Consider the following 6,000-nt stretch of genomic DNA (forward strand, 5'->3'; position numbering starts at 1 on the left):
TTTTTTCTGTTAATTAAAAATACATTTGGAGTCGTTTTTAAGTGAAAGCCTTAAACATATAATTAAAAAAAGTAATTGGTTGTGAGTGAGAAAGAAAGAAAACTATATGTAGCCTATGTTATCATAAGCAGCCCATTTCTGATATTTATTCTCAGATCCAATATTTTCACATCAGATCTGATTGAAGAGAAGACCATTTCTGTGAGGATTTTTTTTTTGTCTATATGAACACATCCCATTATGATTGCTTCATTACACATGAAGGAACATGCACAGCTGAGGCACAGGAGAGTATGTTTGCTCATTGCTCAGAAAAGTAAATATTTTGTTCCAAGACAACATGCATTTAATGAATTTAAAATAAATTCTACATTCTACTAATGTAAATATCACAGTGAGACTTTTGCTTTATCCAACCAATCTTACTCCTGTACAGCACAACGCCGTCTAGGTTATTCAGATTTTCCCATGTGAAGTAGCCATACTAGGCATCTAGATTTTAAAGATGCACATCACATACCCTGCTACTTTTATTGTTGATGACCTATCCCTGCTAACTCTACTTACAGGTACATATAACCTAAACAACCTGTACCCTAAAACATTGCTGTATACCCTGTATAGGCTGACAATTATTTTTGATAAGACACTCTGTATACATTGTATATTTCTTGTGTTATCACCTTCATTTTCTATTTTCTTTATGTAATCTTGTTTACTTCAATTAATTTTTTAACAGGCATGTAAGTAAGCATTTCACTGTTGTTATGAAGCACTTCAAAGAAATACTATTGTTTTTATTTGATTGGTGTTCCCACAATACTTTCCCACATTGGTTCAAAAGTTCAGCCTATAATTTGTTTAACCTTATTTTCCCAAGTAATATGACTAAGAACACATTCTGATTTACAGCAAAGTTTTCAATACCACATCAGCCCTGAAAGACTGATTACATCTGCCCGGTGCCATAACTAGGCAGTGTCAGCAAAAGACCTGCTGGTATTGCACAACTGGTCGATGGACTACTGCAGCTCTGCTGGACCTTTTGTGGACAACAGTGACACAGTTTGAAGGCAAGGGATGTTTCACTAGGATGACATGGTCCATCTAACTGATCTTGGAGCCAGCACCATGTTCCAGTTTTCAAGGCTTATAATAACAAAGCAGTTTATTTGCGGTCAGGGTCCTGCTCAGATAATCCACACCATTAGATTGAAAATCTTGGAAAGCCAACCTGGTGGCGCCACAGTCTAAGGCACTCTTTCAGTTGGATTTCAGAGTTCAGGTTTGGAGTCTTGACTATGCCGCTTTTTGACAAGTGGCCCATGGGCAATGCATTGGCCAGTATTGCCAGGGGAGGAGCTCTAAACATGTCAAACAATACCATGCCTCCAGAGGTATTGTATTGTCAGTCATAATGTTGTGCCCATGAACAATGCCATTATTAGCCACACAGCTGCAAACTCAGTGGGCAGTTGACTGAATCCCACTGGCTCACATTTAGATGAACATGTCTACTTCTGATAAGCCTTCAAGGATAGCACAGAAAACAAACAAGCAAACCAGAAAAGGAAAAATAATACTCCAATTTAACAGTAGTCTAAACACGTTCATGAAAATGCAAACCTATTTAAGTCAAATAATTATGGAAAAAACATTCTCCCCTGATGGATTTACTGTACTGACAACTCTTCAGCCTTGTAATAAGGTGCAGCAAAGAATTTAAAAGGTCAAATTAAGTTGGTTCAAAACAATACAGGTAGGACTTAAATTAAGGCATGTTGAACATCCACATGCGTGTCTGCCCAGAGTGGATCATGAACTTATTGCATCACTGGCAATCTTCCTGCAGGGTGCTGATGCTTTGATGGGTCTAAGCTTTCTTTTCAACCAGTTGGTACACAGTTTGAACAACATATCGATACCAAACAAGGCATGCAACCACAGGTGTCCTCACAATCCAGTCCAAAACAGAACCTGCCATGACAAAATGAAACTCTCTGCTGCCCTAGGTAACTCAAGCCAGTAACAACAAAAGAACAAATTGCAGACAGTATTGTGTATTGTGGATTATTACCATGTATTTTATTCTAGTATTTTTTTTAGGCATATTAAATAAACGATCATGTATCATTCCTATGTATTGCAGCTACACAGGAAGGGTAGCTGCTGCCTGCAAACTCGGAACAAAAGGTGCTACTGTATCTAGGATTTTGAAGGGATCTTCAGCTATCCCATAGGAGAACCTTTTGAAAACAAAGGCATCCATCTTTTTTCAAACACAGTGAGTGCAGATGACTCCTTGAAAAAAAATATGAACGACTGTTAATGGACTGCATATCTTAGTCCCACTAACTTAGGAAAAAAAGCAGACCAATTTACATTATTTATAATTTTTCTTGTGGCTCATTGGGATATTTTGGAAGGTCGTTCACTTCTAGGACAAGTTGCTATCCTGTTAAGTGCTCTCCATCTGTAAATAATTTGCTTCACAGTGGAATTCTCTTTTTGAGAGGCATAAAAGCCTCCCCAGACTGATGTGCTCTCACTACCTTCTTTTCCTCCCAACACAGTGTGTTTTGCATTCACCTGTAGCCTACGGGTAACATCAAATTGACCAGGTTTCTTGTCTATACTCTTTCCTAAAGATCCCTGCTTTAATTGGCTAATTGGTTGTGATTAAATACAGATTTCAGAACACTCAAAAAACCTATAATTGCACAAGGGGTTCACATACTTTGAAGCGGCACCATATGTAACGTTCTGCAATTAAATATTTGCTATTTAGCTAATTCAGTTGTGGTTGAAGCCAGTGGCGTTGTTAGGCCTGGATGTCCCCAAATCTTAAATTGACCACAAAAACAAACCCCTGATCTATTAATCTATAATTAATCTATACGCATTCTGACAATGTAGAATTGTAGGCCGCTAACATGTACATCGGATCTTTCCTCACGTACATTCAAAACCCTGTACTTTCTGTCCTAGGTGGGGTGGGGGGGGGGGCTAAGCCCTGAATTTATTGTGATCCTAGCAACGCCTCTGGTTGAAGCCACAGAAAGACAAAAGATTAACTGGGCCCATCTGAAGTTAAGATTTGAGCTGATTAAGCTACAAGATCATGGGAGAGAAACACCAGGGGAGTTTGGCTAGTCTCACTTCAACATGGTCGCCATGTGGCACTATGTGGAAGGCAAATGCTCTGACAGAAGAATGTAAAAGATTGCGGCGCGAAAGATATTGACACACTTCACTTGTGGTATCAATAAAACATACACTAAACTATCAGGCAATAGGTGGTGTGTAAATCATTTATTTACATAATTATTCAGAAGCTCTCAAAAGTTTATGACAAAATATGAATTCCGATTCTTGGATATTTAGTAATGGACAAATACGATCAGTTTACATTTTTTCTCAAGAGCAATTCCAGAGGGGGACACCAAACACAGTTCTGTAATACTGTTTTAGTTTGCACCATCGGTTTGCTCTCTACCGTAGGTCTGCAAATTCAGCTATTGTGTGTGTGAACCTTAACAACATAAAACAAACTGACTGGATTAACCCCACGTTAGCTACGTGCATTGAGTGTCATTCAGACAGTTGACACCAACACAGTCACAATATCCAGCTAAGGAAAACAACATACATTGCATTGCAAGCTTCTCTCATTGACTTGAATTCAAACAGCTGAAAACACTGGTTGATGTTACTTATCTAGCTAGCAAATGTCAGCTAACCACTAACAAAGCGTGCCTGTAATTCAATGCAGCGTAATTCAAATGAAGATTGGTGACGGTTATAAATATGTCTTATTGTATTGAGTGGTAGAAGTAAAGAACATTAAGTAAATGTCTAACGTATCCTTTGTTTGAACTAGTTTGAACAGCCACCAACAACTGACTCCCTCAGATTCCCACACATACATAGTAGTTGTAGTACCTGCATGATGTGCCACTGCTGAGGACAAGAACCATTGTGAGGCAAAGGGCGGGGTGGCGCAATCTTTTGAAACCTAAAAAAAGTGTCTAAAATCAGCGCAAGTGCTTTCATTCCGTGTAATAAATGTTATTGAAATTATATCGTTTACAGTGATATATTGGGGAGGGACAAACAATAATTTTCCCAGGATGGCAAATCTGTCCAAAAGACGGGCCAATATAAATGACCATTCGGTCTAATCTTATCACCTTTCTTTGTCTTTGGTTGATAAACAAACATACCAGCGCCTAGTGATAGCCATTCACGGCTTCATTAGCGTTCTTCTAGCAGCAGGATATTTAATGCTCGTTCCAATGTTAGTCTTGTCTGTTCATTGGAATGGACATTCTAATGTACGTTCCAATGTTATTCTTGTATAACGTAACTATACTGCCTTATACATTTAAATAATGGCTTTTATTGTGATAATGAAAATCTGAGTGCTGCCAGCATAACATAACGCAAAAGAAACATCGAATGGCCATCAGTGCCCACAAACGGGTAACGTAACTTCTAGAATGTTTTTGCACATTGATTTTGACCGGTTTTCAGCTCTTCCAAGGAATGGTAAGACTCTAGTCCAGATGTTCCCAAACTAGGGGTTCTGACCTCATGTGGGATCACCTGATATGAAAATGGGGTCAGGGGAGAATGTTTTAAAATGTACTCTTATAGCCTCAAATAAAAAAAGAACAAATATATTATTATTTTCGTCAAAGTTAAACGACATCATAGGCACAGACCAGTGTCGGGGGGCATTTGGTTGACTTAAATATAATTATTATTTGTCAGTCCACATTTTTTACTCTTTGCTGTTTTTTTTTTTTTTATACAGCATTATGATTAAACCTTTTTCTGTAAAAAATTTTGTTCTAGATACCGTAACACCTACAGCCAATCAGAGTGATATCCTAACACCTACAGCGTCAACATAACTTTGTTAAAGCTGCACTATAGGATTTATTCAGTAAAAAAAACTAAAGTTAAGTGTCAATGGAATGTCATTTTATCATTTCTGGAACATGCCACTACTTCCCAGCCAATCCCGTTCCAGCCAAACACCTTCTGCGAGGCAGGCTTTCCTCCTTGGCTTATTTTTTGAACGTGCATTTTACCTGGATGATATTATATATAGCATAAGTATTCCGTAAGGAGTGAAGTTTGCTTACTGTAAGAAACTATAATGGCAGATAGAGACCAGGACGATAAACAGTCAATTCCTCTTTTGTCTACTACAGCATACACTACGAAAGAAAAGCAAAAGATGACTTAGACCAGGGGTTCCCAAACATTTTAGGTCGACGACCCCATTTAGAAATCTAATAATTCTTGCAAACCCAACCATGTGAAGAAAAATTATATAAACGTTATTTTTTTATTTGCGGCTATGAGAGTAAATTGTAAAACATTCTCCCCTGACCCCATTTTCATATCAGGTGACCCCACATGGAGTCACAACCCATAGTTTGGGAACCTCTGACTTAGACCAACTCTTTGTAGCTAGCTACCAGGAACACTAAGCTAATCTATCCATCCATCCATCATCTTCCGCTTATCTGGGGCCGGGTCGCGGGGGCAGGAGTCTAAGCAGGGACGCCCAGACTTCCCTCTCCCCAGACACTTCCTCCAGCTCTTCCGGGGGGACACAGAGGCGTTCCCAGGCCAGCCGGGAGACATAGTCCCTCCAGCGTGTCCTAGGTCTTCCCCAGGGTCTCCTCCCGGTGGGACGGGACCGGAACACCTTCCCAGGAAGGCGTTCCGGAGGCATCCGAAACAGATGCCCAAGCCACCTCAGCTGACCCCTCTCGATGTGGAGGAGCAGTGGCTCTACTCTGAGCTCCTCCCGGGTGACCGAGCTTCTCACCCTATCTCTAAGGGATCGCCCAGCCACCCTGCGGAGAAAGCTCATTTCGGCCGCCTGTATCCGGGATCTTGTCCTTTCGGTCATGACCCAAAGCTCATGACCATAGGTGAGAGTAGGAACGTAGATTGACCGGTAAATCGAGAGCCTCGCTTTGC

Source organism: Esox lucius, chromosome 13 (assembly GCF_011004845.1).
Source record: "Esox lucius isolate fEsoLuc1 chromosome 13, fEsoLuc1.pri, whole genome shotgun sequence".
Lineage (NCBI taxonomy): Eukaryota > Metazoa > Chordata > Actinopteri > Esociformes > Esocidae > Esox > Esox lucius.